The sequence below is a fragment of the Enhydra lutris genome, unplaced genomic scaffold (assembly GCF_002288905.1).
Source record: "Enhydra lutris kenyoni isolate GAN:26980312 unplaced genomic scaffold, ASM228890v2 scaffoldscaffold37, whole genome shotgun sequence".
Lineage (NCBI taxonomy): Eukaryota > Metazoa > Chordata > Mammalia > Carnivora > Mustelidae > Enhydra > Enhydra lutris.
The window spans coordinates 488,405-503,557 of NW_019154121.1; positions in this window are offsets into that span (position 1 = coordinate 488,405).

The window sequence follows — 15,153 nt, forward strand, 5'->3', positions numbered from 1 at the left end:
ACGATGTGTTTCTTTGATTTTGTTATTAATTGGTTTATATAGTTGGCTGCTCCCACGTTAGGGGCCTAGATATTTAAAATTGTTAGATCTTCTTGTTGGACAGATCCTTTGAGTATGATGTAGTGTCCGTCCTTATCTCTTATTATAGTCTTTGGCTTAAAATCTAATTGATCTGATATAAGGATTGCCACCCTTGCTTTCTTCTGATGTCCATTAGCATGGTACATTGTTTTCCACCCCCTCACTTTAAATCTGGAGGTGTCTTCGGGTTTAAAATGAGTTTCTTGTAGGCAACATATAGATGGGTTTGTTTGTTTGTTTGTTTGTTTTTTATCCATTCTGATACCCTGTGTCTTTTGATTGGGGCATTTAGCCCACTAACATTCAGGGTAACTATTGAGAGATATGAATTTCGTGCCATTGTATTGCCTGTAAAGTGACTGTTAATGTATATTGTCTCTGTAGAAGAACAGTTTTTTTGTTTGTATTTACTTTTCTTCATTCTCAAAAATTCTTCCAAAATGTAATATTGATCAATATAAAGCATGCATTTACAATCTAGGTTGTTTCAATATATTTATGTTTCTCTCTCAGAACACTATATATATGTGTGTGTATTCATAAGTATGTGTACATATGCACATACATACCTCTCCTTATATCTATCTTAGCCTCTATACTTCTAACTATCCAGTTATAGATCATCTACTTCTCTCTACACATAGAGAGATATACACTCAGAATATATATTATTAAATGTGAGGAAATATCAAGCAGCCTCATATTACTTTGAGAGACATCTATTAGGAAATATTGATTTGCTCCATAAGACATATATTATTTTAAAATTGGTACAATTTTGATTTTCTGATTTCAAATTTCAAAAAATTTCAAAATTTCTGATAAAAGGTAATTGGTATGATATTTATAGCCCTATAGGAGTATATTCTTAAATTTACATGAAACTAAATATTAGAACCAATTTAATTTCACATTTTGCAATACATTTTCAAAATAAACTAACAAATACACAATTGGTGTTTGAGCTCATAGTAAGGAACAACTTTGGTATGCAATTTGTTATATTTCATACACTAGGCTTCTCTCTGAGTTTCCCATGTATTCCAGGAAACTATAACACATTATTGGTTGCAAAATAAGAATTCTGAATGAGTTCATGACTGGAGAAAAATGGGACGCTATTTTAAGACTATTACTTTCTAATACATCTTTTTACAATCCCTGCCATTGTGATACAGCTCAGAGAAAAGCAAAGCAGTAGTTTCTCATTTTACTCCTATTCTTTTGAAGGAGAGTAAACTAGGGGAAACTTATAAAGTAATTTCTCACACTAAGTGGAAGTTAAACTGCTTACTGAATGCCCCCTTAGTTTAAAGACAAACTTAGTTATATTTCCTGGAAGTAAAACCCTATTTTTTTTAACTGACAATGGTGTTTTGGAGATAAGAAAGCTCTCTTGAAACTTCAGACATTCTTGCTCATTAGACATACATATTTCCTATAATTATGAAACCAAATTCACAATGGTTCCCATTGGCACAACAGTAGAATATGGAAATCAGTATGTAATTTGGAGTCTGATCAAAAATTTATTATTAAAAGTGGAAGAATCATTTTGATATGATTATTAGTAGTGCTGTTAAATCACAGCCAAAGTTGCTCAACCCAGGAAATTTATTGACTCTTCATTCAATGCATATGACAGTGTTAGGTTGATCTATATATTACAATTCCATGTCATAGCAAAACTCTGAAGTTCTTTGAGTTTGTAATTGTTAAATTCATCTATGTACCATATAATTAGATATGTTGTACTTAAACAGGATTATGACTGTTTAACGCCAAAAAAAAACTTGGAAAGGAAAATATGACAAATTATTTTAGTACTCTAATATACATATTGTAAGGGAAACAAAAGAAGTGGAAGAAAACAGACTTTGTAATGAAACTGATGGAATTTATCATGTCCCATATTCATTATATTGTAGCTATGAGACATTAGTTTTTCTCAGGCTCTCCTCTGTAAAATAGAATAATATATATTTTATAAACCTGTTGGGAGGATCAGTAATGGCTCATGCCAAATTTCTAAGATATAATGGGTGTGCTAGAAAAGCACAGCTATTAAATTAGATGAAATAAGACTTTTAGTTTAATTTACTTTTTATTTTTTTTGTTTCAAGTGTTTATTTAAATTCTAGGTAGTTAACATATAGTGTAATAGTGGTTTTAGGAGTAGAATTTAGTTATTCATCACTGACATATAACACCCAGAGCTCATCACAACAAATGCCATCCTTATTATCCAACACCTGTCTAATCCAACCCCTACCCATTTCCCCTCAGTTTGTTCTCTGTAGTCAAGAGTCTCTTATGGTTTGCTTCTCTTTCTCTCTCTTTTTGTCTTCCCCTATGTTCATCTGCTTTGTTTCTTTTTTTTTTTTTACATATTCTAAGTTCTTTATGAAGACATAATTTACATGCCACAAAATTTACCCATTTATATGTACAAAACAATATTTTTTAGTAAATTTATAAAATTATGCAATCATCACTACCCTCCAATTTAGAATATTTCCATTACCTCAAGAAGATCCCTCCTGCCTGCTTACAGTCAAACCCCATTCCCACCTCCAGCACCAGGGAAAAAAATGTATATATATATATTTTAAAGTATATAATTGGGAGTTTATTTTTGATACTGATTTTTCTTTTTTCTGTTTCAATTTTTTAATTAAATTCTAGTTAACATATAATGTAATATTGGTCTCATGAGTATAGTTAAGTGATTCATCGCTTATATATAACATCCAGTGCTCATCATAACAAGTGTCTTCCTTAATATCCATTGCACACTTAGTCCATCCTCCTCCTACATCCATTCATCAACCCTCAGTTTGTTCTCTATAGTTAAGTGTCTCTTATAGTTTGCTTCCCTCTCTCTTTTTTTTTTTCCTTCCAATATGTTCATCTGTTTTGTTTCTGGAATGCCATCTATTGGTATTTTTCTTTCTCTGACTTATTTCACTTAGCATAATACGTTCTAGTTCCATCCACATCATTGAAAATGCAAGAGTTTATTCTTTTTAAGGAGGGGTTATATATATTCTCCATTCATCAGTTGATGGACACTTGGGATCTCTCCATAATTTGGATATTGTTCATAATGCTGCTAGAAACATCAGGATGCATGTGCTTCTTCAATCAGTATTTTTGTATCCTTTGGGTAAATACTTAGTATTGCAATTGCTGGATCATAAGATACTTCTATTTTTAACTTTTTGAGGAGCCTCCATACTGGTTTTCAGAGTGGCTGTACCAGTTTGCATTCCCACCAACAGTGTAAGAAAGTTTCCCCTTTCTCTGCATCCTTGCCAACACCTGTTGTTTCCTGTGTTGTTCATTTCAGCCATTCTGACAGGTTTGAGAAGGTATCTCATTGTAGTTTTGATTTGTATTTCCCTGATGATGAGTGATGTTGGCCATTTTTCATGTATCTTTGCCATTTGGACATTTAAAAATGTTTCTTCATGTCTCCTGCCCATTTCTTAACTGGATTATTTGTGTTTTGGGTGTTGGGTTGATACATTCTTTATAGATTTTAAATGCTAATCTTTTATTTGCAAATATCTTCTCCCATTATGAAGGTTGCTTTTTAGTTTTGTTGATTGTTTCCTTCACTGTGCAGAAGTTTTTATGTTTATGAATTCCCAATAGTTAAGTTTTGCTTTTGTTTTCCTTGCCTCAAGACATGTATCTAGTAAGAGGTTGCTAGAGCTGATGTCAAAGGGACTGCTGCCTGTGCTCTCCTCTAGGATTTTGGTGGTTTTCTGCCTGGCATTTCAGCGTTTCATCCACTTTGAATTTGTTTTTGTGTATGCTGTAAGAAAGTGGTCTAGCTTCATTCATCTGTGTGTTGCTATCCAGTTTTCCCAGTGCCATTTGTTGAAGAGACTGTCCTTTTTTTCCCGTTGAATATTTTTTCCTGCATTGTCAAAGATTAGTTGACCATATAGTTGTGGGTTCATTTCTGGGTTTTCTATTCTGTTCCACGGATCTATGTGTCTATTTTTGTGCCAGTACCATACTGTCTTATTGACTACAGCTTTGCAATATTGCTTGAGGTCTGGAATTGTGATGCCTTCAACTTTGTTTTACCCTTTTCAAGATTGCTTTCATTATTCATGGTCTTTTGTGGTTCCATATAAATTTTAGGACTTTTCATTCTAGCTCTGTGAAAAATGCTGTTGGTATTTTGATAGGGATTACATGAAAGGTATAAATTGCCATTTTAACAATTGTTAGTATAGACATTTTATCAATATTTGTTCTTCCAATCCATGAGCATGGAATGCCTTTTCATTTGTTTCTGTCATCCAAATAAGCAAAGAAGAAGTCAAATTTTCACTATTCACAGATGACATTATACTCTATATAGAAAACTCAGAAGACTCCACCAAAAAATTGTTAGAACTGATACATCAATTCAATAAAGTCACAGGATCCAAAATCAACATTCAGATATCTGTTGCATTTCTATACACCTACAGTGAAGCAGCAGAAAGCTTAATCAAGGAACCAATCCCATTTACAATTACAGCAAAAACCATAAGATACCTATGGGTAAACCTAACCAAAGAAGTAAAAGTTGTGTACTCTGAGAACTATAGAACACTTTTGAAAGCAATTAAAATTGAATTTACATTTTAAAACAAAACCTAAGGGGTGCTTTGGTGGCTTGTTCCAAAGAGCTGAGACTCTTGATTTCAGGGTTGTGAGTTCTAACCCCAGGCTGGGAGTGGAGCCTACTTAAAAAAAAAAAAAAAAAAAAGAGAAAAAGAAAACAAAAAACCTATGACTTAATATATACTGTCTTGTGCAAATATATAATTTCCAAATAATTGTAGAAATCTTGGATTTCATATTATTTATATGTCATAAAGCTTAATCCTTACTTAATGCAAAATCTGATATATAATCTTCTTGAAATGAATTCATTCAAGTTTGCAGTAAGCTTTTCACAATGACTGGCTTCCAAAGGCTGCATTTGTTTTCAAGGCAGGGACAATGGGTTAAGCGTATCTACCTGTTTCCCCGTACATTTTCTATTTGTCCCAACACTTTTTCCTTAGCTGACATTTGATGTCATTTTTAATGAATTGTTTTCCTATTTGCCTTCCAACGAGCTGTTTGAGCTCATCAGTCCTTCTCTGAACCTAGCTCCCAGGACCAAACACAACAACATATGTGGGTTGGACCCCAACACAGTTCAAGACAATTGTTAGTTCTCTTTTTTTCGAGCCTATCCCTTTTTTAAAAATTATTTTTTATGTAACTGAAGGGGAATTAACATTTTGAGAGACTCCTTAGTGTTGGTTCATGTTAAGTTTTTAGTTCTTACCTAATGGAGTATTTTCTTAAATATCTGATCATTGCTAGGTAGCAGAGAATAGAGTCATAATAGTAATTTGAGATTCTGCGAGTTCATAGTGCTTGGTATTCCTGATGCAATTCCTATGAATCCTACCTCCTTGAAAACAAAACCATAAAACTCTCCAGGCACAATTTGTAACAGAATGCAGTTAATCTGCACTATAAATTTACACTACATCAGTGTCTATATTTGTCTATATTTAAATTAATTGTCTATATTTAATTAACATTGTCTATATTTAAATTAATCTTAAAGTCACTAAAATCTACAAGATGATTCAAATGCTTGTTTTGGGCACAATTCATTATTCATTTGTGCTTTTAAAGATGAAGACAGTTATGTTATCTCCAAATGAAATTAGCACATTCAGTAAGCAATACAATATTAATTATCTAAAGTTTTGCCATTATGGCAAGGTTAAATGTGGTATCTTCTACTCTATTGATTCACATTTATGACCCAAATGAGGTTGCTGCTTATGCATACAGTACAATTAAATCAAGGTTAGACAAGAAGACTTCTTTGGCACAGGTTAGAGCACCAAGAAATTTTACAATACTATTAAAAATTTTAATTAGGGTCACTCTTAATGACATATTATCTGGTTTTCTTAAGTATTAACAGATAAATCTTATCCCTACTATTGAGTTTAATTTTTAAACTATACATATTGACAATGTGGTAATTTCAAGTTATACTTCACTGTAGCTATGTAATGATTCACATATTAAAAAGGATAAATGTTCTCCTGTAGGACATTTAAGCAAAATATAAAAAAATAAGCGGCATCAGAAAACTTCCTAATTTTTCTCTTAAAAGCCAAAATTCTGTTTAAAAATGTATTCACATTAAAGTGCTCATATCTCAAATTAGTTAAATAAGTACCTGTTAAGTAATGTGACTATAATGCACTTTAAAAGGTAATTAAACTACTGAGAGAGTAATCATAAATTTCAATAAATTTATATTTTGAAAAAAATAGATATCTTACTATTAATGTTGTTATAATGAAGTACAAAAAAATACATCAACACAGTCATTGGGAACTGGGTCATAGTGAATCAGGGATTTTTTTGTCATCTGACATTTATGTGTACATTAAGAAATAATCTCATATATTGTTTTCCTATTAGTTTGAAGCATAACTATAAAAATTACACAACTGCATTTGATGTTTAATGAATAAGAGTAGTTGATCTTCCTGAATCTATATTTTGTGTTACAGTGAGATAAGTATACTAGAGTGAGTTCATCTAATTACACTCACACTGACCTCATTTGTTAAAAAACAGTCATGAAAGCATATGACACACATTGAAGAATTTCATTATTGTTTCCAAATACTGGTTTTTCTGGACAGATATATGTCAGTATAAATACTATGATGCATGGTGCATGTAACTGCTTATCTTAGTGTCAGCTTTCACATGAAAAACTATCACACAAATTCCACCATTATCAGAATGACTCTGTATGCCAATTCAAACACCTGAGGAGTAATTTTGTCAAAGATTTTAATATGGCAAGGAGCATTTCCTTCAAAATAAGTGTCTTTTAACTCTCTATAACCTTGGAAAATTTGCCAACCTCTATATAAATTATTGTTTAATCTACATGGCCATGTTTAATCTCCTCCCTGAGCTCAAGGTCTGTTGCTTGGATAGTGCCACTGTGTTGTTCACAGCCAAACCAAGTTCCATTTACTAAAACAATATTTTATGCAATGCTGTCTTCCCTCAATTCCCCCCATCTTTTTTTAACATAGTCAACAAAGTTCAAAAATAATCATTGCTTTCCTCTATTTTCTAAAATCCAGTTAGTCCAAAAGCATAGTCAAAGGTTCCTCTCCAGTTCATCACTTCTCCATTTTCATTGCCATTTCCTTAAACAAGGCCTTCACTAGTTTATGTGTAAACTTAAGTTCCACAGGAAATATCCAAATATTACCTTAAAAATTATATCCTAATCCTGTCCAAGTTCCCATTCACAACCTAAAAATCTTAATCAACCTTTAAACTCAAGTATATGATGAATAATCCTTCAAAATCATAGTTAGCACAAATAAAAATATATAGTAAAAATAATCAAACAAATGGATGCAAGTTAATGTTATTTTAAAAGACAGTATAGTTATCCTCCCAACTTGTTCTGTTAAAATATCAAACAGGGCAAAAACTGGAGAGAAATGAATAATATGGAATAAATAATATGGAAGTTAGATAATAAGACACATGTTTTTAATTCTTTCTGGAAGAAGATATAATAAAAATGAAAGAAGGGAGAAAGGAAATTAAGGATAACCAACTTTGTGAAGTGTTTATATACACTATAGTATTGTACGTGTGTGATATATAATGTATGCAATATAGAGTATGGCAATAATCTTTTAATTAGCCTTTCTACATGCTGGCACTTCTGTTCTACAATCTTTCTTGCATCATGAATGCATGATGAATCTACCAAAATAATGCCCTACACACATTATTCTCATGATCAGCATCCTTCATTGTTTCCTCATTGTCTGCAATGATAATCCTCCTGCAAATAAAATGCACAAACCTTCATTTGGATCTTAAGGCTCTCATAAAACAATCCTTAGGCCACCTTGCTTATTAAATTGGTCCTAAACTGAATTAATCTTCTGGCTTTGGTAACTCTTTCCATAATCATGCTTCCAATCACAAGGCTTAATACTTTTGTGTTAATTGCTTCTCCATCTCCATTGGTTAGGTATCCAACAGTAATTGGGTAACCTGAATCTATTTTCTTGTCTCTATTTCCATTAGAACAGCATGCATTATTTCCTGTTATAAGTAGTCTCTCCCTGATTCCTGTCTCTTAACTTTCACTTTCCTATACTCAGAATAAGATTGATTTTCCACTCTTGGCTAGACTTTTTTTTTTTTTTTTTTTTTTTTTGGCTAGACCTTTGCTTGGGTCTGTGAACATCTGTTTTCTCTAGTTACTTACCTTAAGTTTTTGGACTTTGTGACAGCTCAACCTTGCATAATTAGGAGTCTCTTTTCTGTGTATATTCATCCTCATTTGTTGGGGTAAATGTAGAGCGTGAAATCAGCCACAGTAGAGGCCTCTGAGGGCAGATAAGGTTTCAAAGAAAGGTGTATGTCTTTGGAATACTGAGGCCTGCATGACCACTCTGACACTGGAAATGCCATAAGGAGTTGCCTTTCCTGAAGCTTTCTTAGCCCACAGAGCCATCCTCTGATATAAAAGATGTATGCGTTGTCCCTTAGGCTATGTTTAGCAGAACCTGTAGAACATGTAGATTAGCATATCATATCTTTCCCATAAACAGATCCTCCTAGTTTCAGTAAGACCCCTTGTTACACATAGTGTGCTTGAGAAACAGTTATAAGAATTTGTAATTATCCTGAAGGACCAATAAAAGCAGGAGCAAAGAAGAGCCAAGGGTCTTCATCTCTAAGCATTGACACCCTTGCCTTCTCCTCTCTTTCACAGCAAAGTTTGGAGTAATATTTCACCCATGGGTACAGGGATTGCTGGCCATTCCTAGCATTTATTGCCTTGAAGGTTCTTTTTAGATGTAATCTTTTACTTTTCTAAGCCTATGTCACTGGCTTGCTTCTCTTCACCTAAGAAAACCTTACTGGATAGCACATTTGGCCCACTTAACCCAGTACACAACACATTCTCTCCAGAACCATTCTCCTGACTCTATGCCTTCTAGTCATTCCTTCTAAAGACCTAGCATGGATATATGAAGTTGATCAAACTTTTAAGAGGTTTAAACCATCTATATTTATAATAGCTTATTGATATCAATGAAAGCCTTACAACAGACAAAATATGATCATTACTAAATTTCTTTGGACTAGATAAACCTTGACTAAATCTAACTACAAATATCTTAAGATTTACCAACAAGTTAAATTTGAAAGTCTTATTCAAACTCATCTATTCTTCCTTCTATCTCAATCTAAATATGTTGAAATTTTCTGGATCAAGTAGATTTTACTTCACCCTATCTAACTATTAAAGAATCAGAATATTAGCACTTCAAAGGTTTCTGAATTCAAAGAAAATATTGAGACATCTTTGTTAGTTTATAAAGTCAGGTACCCAGGCCTGATGAGTGCTTCTAACAAGCAAAGCAAGTCAACTAAACTGCTGTGTTAAAAATCTGGACATTACAATGAGTATATTTCCAATAAATATACCTCCCCAAAAAGGTTGCAGTAGTGGTCATGGTAATAGTAGTGGTGCTAATGATGGAATATTGAATTTCTTATAATAGTAATACATAATTGTTTTGTTTTGTTTTGTTTTTACTATTTTTTAATACCATATATTAGTTGTAACTGGATTCCTGATGCCTTGCTTTTCCTTGGTTAAGGTAACATTCAGTGACCTTGTAACCATGGTTACATACCTGGCTCTGGATTAGATTCTCCAGTTTCTGAACTTCTTTTCTTTCTCTGATATTCAGCAAACCATCTGCCACTCTTTCTGTGTTTGCCCTCTGATACTCACCTGAGAACATGTATAGGTTCTATTTCACCTTTCTCCCCCAATATTTACATTCCCCTTTTAGTGTTAGTTTTTCCCTAACAAAATACAGATCACCCATACATTTTTTTTCCACTGCATATTTTGTATTTAGGAGTAGAAATACAGCTTTACTGAGGAAAAAAAATAAAGAGATTTATTTTATCGTTGTTTACCCCTCAAAAATAATATTTATAAATATTTCATGATAATTCATAATATTAAATATTGAATAACATTTCCCTGTTCAATAAAAGTTTCACAACTCTTAATTCACCTTTAGATGAATAGCTTATAATTATGTAACAAAAATATTTGTCATCTGTATACCTTGGATTTAATTTTTAGCTTGGATTCAAGTGGCATTTGACCTCCAAAGGAATATAGTATTCCTTCTCTGAGAAGAAATACTATAAGCCACAGATATAATGCTACAGTTACAGAGTAAAATATAGGTAATGAAAATTACTTGAATTTTTGTCCAGCAGCCTTTGTTTTATGAGTTTCTGATTCCTTTTTTTTTTTTCAGCATAACAGTATTCATTGTTTTTGTACCACACCCAGTGCTCCATGCAATCCGTGCCCTCTCTAATATCCACCACCTGGTTCCCTCAATCTCCCACCCCCCACCTCTTCAAACCCTTCAGATTGTTTTTCAGAGTTCATAGTCTCTCATTGTTCACCTCCCCTTCCAATTTCCCCCAACTCCCTTCTCCTAACTCCCAATGTCTTCCATGCCATTTGTTATGCTCCACAAATAAGTGAAACCATATGATAATTGACTCTCTCTGCTTGATTTATTTACTCAGCATAATCTCTTCCAGTCCCGTCCATGTTGCTACAAAAGTTGGGTATTCATCCTTTCTGATGGAGGCATAATACTCCATAGTGTATATGGACCACATCTTCCTTATCCATTTGTCTGTTGAAGGGCATCTTGGTTCTTTCCACAGTTTGGCAACCGTGGCCATTGCTGCTATAAACATTGGGGTACAGATGACCCTTCTTTTCACTACATCTGTATCTTTAGGGTCAATACCCAGTAGTGCAATTTCAGGGTCATAGGGAAGTTCTATTTTTAATTTCTTGAGGAATCTCCACACTGTTCTCCAAAGAGGCTGCAGCAACTTGCATTCCCACCAACAGTGTAAGAGGATTCCCCTTTCTCCACATGCCCTCCAACACATGTTGTTTCCTGTCTTGCTAATTTTGGCCATTCTAACTGGTGTAAGGTGATATCTCAATGTGGTTTTAATTTGAATCTCCCTGATGGCTAGTGATGATGAACATTTTTTCATGTGTCTGATAGCCATTTGTATGTCTTCATTGGAGAAGTGCCTGTTCATATCTTCTGCCCATTTTTTGATATGATTATCTGTTTTTGTGTGTGTTGAGTTTGAAGAGTTCTTTATAGATCCTGGATATCAATCTTTTGTCTGTACTATCATTTGCAAAGATCACTATAGCCATTCAATTATTGTGTATTTTATTCATGATTTTGTTTTGTTTTGTTTTGACTTATTTTTTTATTTTTTTTTTCAGCATAACAGTATTCCTTGTTTTTGCACCACACCCAGTGCTCCATGCAATCTGTGCCCTCTCCAATACCCACCACCTGGTTCCCACAACCTTCCACCCCCTGCCCCTTCAAAACTCTCAGATTGTTTTTCAGAGATTATGCTGAGTGAAATAAGTCAAGCAGAGAGAGTCAATTATCATATGGTTTCACATATTTGTGAAGCATAACAAATAGTATGGAGGACAAGGGGAGTTAGAGGGGAGAAGGGAGTTGGGGGAAATTGAAAGGGAGGTGAATCACCCATACTTTTTATTTGTTGTAAGATAATGATGTTTCTATATAAGCTTAATTTCCCCATGGATAAAATGGACAAAAAGTATTAAAAGATTTAGCATATTTCCTAGATGAATAAACTTAAAGCATAAAAATTTAAAGCACTAAAATTATAATTTGGCAAGCACTGCATAGGAGCTGAAATGCTAAAAGATTTCAGTAAATAATTATTTTTGGAAATTTTACTTAGGAATTGAAAGAATATGATAAATCAATGATATCAGATCTTAGACAAACAACTTATAGAAGAGCAAATATATTGGTTGCATAGGTTCTTGGCCAATGAGCTAGTAAATTTAAAATCTGTAGTGAATGATTTTATCCAGATAGAAGAGCTTTAAAACATATCCATATTGTTTACATGGATGACATCTAAGGTTATCCAAAAACTCCTTGATAAATCAACATCAGGAATTTTCAGTGTCGGTTTTTGTCTCTCAATCTACTTTAAAGAAACTTTTAGCATTAAAATAATCATCTTGGGGGACGCCTGGGTGGCTCAGTGGGTTAGGCCGCTGCCTTCGGCTCAGGTCATGATCCTAGGGTCCTGGGATCGAGTCCCGTATCGGGCTCCTTGCTCAGCAGGGAGCCTGCCTCTCTCTCCGCCTCTGCCTGCCTCTCTGCCTGCTTGTGTGCTTTCTCTCTCTCTCTTTCTGACAAATAAATAAATAAAATCTTAAAAAAAAAAAAAAAATAATCATCTTGAATACATACCCAACAGAGCTCCTGTGGTGGTAAGAGAGGTTGTTAAGGACATGTTAAGCCTCTTACACTGCTGTATCATTGCTTTAAGGGAATAGTAAATATCAATCTCATCTAAAGAACTCCTGTGATACTATTGACATAAATTTAAAAAGCTTTTAAGATTTTTCTTAGACTTCCAAGCTTGAAGGCAAAACAGTCCATTAGCCATTATTTTAATAACTACTAAACAAACTGATTCCTTACAATTCATTCATATAATAGTATCATTTGCAAAGAGTTAAAAGAATCAGTTACACTTACCACATCTACCAAAGAGGTGAATTGTTATCCATTCCTTGTTGAATTAGCACAGCATTCATGTAAATAAGAGGCTAAAGATACATTTTTTGAATTTTTGGTTTCATCTTATGGTCCATCAGGTCTTAGACTTTGAGGATAACTGAGTTTTAACTGTTTCTATATTCCATGATATCACAGTGCATGACTCTTTCTCACTTCTATACCTTTGGGGTATAATACGGTGCTTCACATGTAACAGGAACTTAATGAATAATTGCTTGGGGTGTGGGGTAAATCAGTGAAGGCTTGGGCTGCTAGCCACAATGACCTAACTAAAAATAGACTTCATTAAGCATCTGGCTTATACTTTTGGGAATACATTTGCCAGATTTGAAAAATTATAACTAAGGATCAGAAAGAGACACTTTTCCTCTTTGGCTCTGCCTTCTCTCCTACTAACTTTTATCTTTCAAGACCTCTCCAATGTGTCTTCCTCTCCAGGAAATTTTCTCTGATTCCTTCTCCAGGCTAATCTAAGAGTTTATCTGCTATAAAAATATAAATCATGATGTATATGAGGAATTAAAATCAGTTTCGTATTATTTGAAAATAAGAGTGAGAATGTGACACAAACTAAAGCTAGAGAGTTAGGAGGAGGCCTGGCCCCAAAGAGCCTTGTATTAATGCTAATAGGTTTAAAAATCATCCTGTGGTGATGTAAAGCCAATGATGGGATTTACCAGATTGTGGCACTGACATATTTTCAAAATGAATTCAAAATGAATAATTTGGGGAAAATGTAAAGGTAGAAGAGTAGGGCAGAGACAAAATGGGCTGCAGAGATAATTTTAAAGGTCTAGATAAAGATGATAAAGGCCTGAATAGAGCAGGGGTAAGAAGAGAGAACACATTCACAATCTAGAGGGTCAAATCAAAAGGACTTACAGTTTAGATTTAGGGAGAAGGGTCACCTTAACTCATTAATTCAAGTATTTATTGCCTATTTCTTATATTTCAGATACTGTACTGGTAGGAGAAATAGGTAGTAAACAAGCGTTATCCCTGCTTTCAAGGGGCTTATAGTCTAGTAGGAGAGATTCTAGTGTTAAGTAGAACAGGAGAATAGATACTGATGACCTTTAAGTTCCTGGCTTGGAACTAGAATGGATGATAGTGATAATAACTGTGAAAGAAAATACATGAGGAGCAAGCAGCAAAACAGATTTCAACTATTAAGAAATCAAATAGAAGACAATGAATAAGTAATATAAATTGTGGTGATGGAATCTCATTTCTTTGAAATCAGTGCTTAAAACTGAATGATTTCCGGGGAGGAGTCAAGATGGCAGAGAAGTAGCAGGCTGAGACTACTTCAGGTAGCAAGAGATCAGCTAGATAGCTTATCTAAAGATTGCAAACACCTACAAATCCAATGGGAGATCAAAGAGAAGAAGAACAGCAATTCTAGAAACAGAAAATCAACCACTTTCTGAAAGGGAGGACTGGTGGAGAAGTGAAACCAAAGTGACGGGAAGATAGACTGCGGGGGGAGGGGCCGGCTCCCAGCAAGCGGCGGAGCAATGGAGCACAAAATCAGGACTTTTAAAAGTCTGTTCCGCTGAGGGACATCCCTCCAGAGGCTTAACTGGGGTGAAGCCCACGCGGGGTCAGCGTGGCCTCAGGTCCCACAGGGTCACAGAAGGATTGGGGGTGTCTGAGTGTCACAGAGCTTTCATGTATTAGAACAGGGAAGCCCACTACAGAGACAGAGCCAAGGAATGAGCTCTCAGCTCGGGGTTACCTTGAACCGGTTGCAGGCTCAGTCAGCTCAGAGCACGGCCGGAGGCCAGGGTGACGGGAGTAATTGGGCGCTGTTCTCAGAGGGCACACTGTGGAGTGGGGCCCCGAGCTCTCGGCTCCTACGGGTCGGAGACTGGGAGGCCGCCATCTTCATTCCCGTCATCTGGAACTCTATGGAAAGTGCTCAGGGTACAAAAGTTCCCGAAAGCAAACCTGAGCGTATTACTCAGCCCAGCCCCTGGTAAGGGAGGTGCAACTCCGCCTGGGGCAAAGACACTTGAGAATCACTACAACAGGCCCCTCCCCCAGAAGATCAAAAAGAAATCCAGCCAGGACCAAGTTCACCTACCAAGGAGTGCAGTTTCAATACCAAGGAGAGCAGCGGAATTCCAGAGGAGGAGAAAACAAAGCACGGAACTCATGGCTTTCTCTCCATGATTCTTTAGCCTTGCAGTTAATTTAATTTTTTTTTTCTTTTTCAATTATTTTTTTCTCTTCTTCTGCTAAATTTTTTTTAACTTTTACCCTTTTCTTT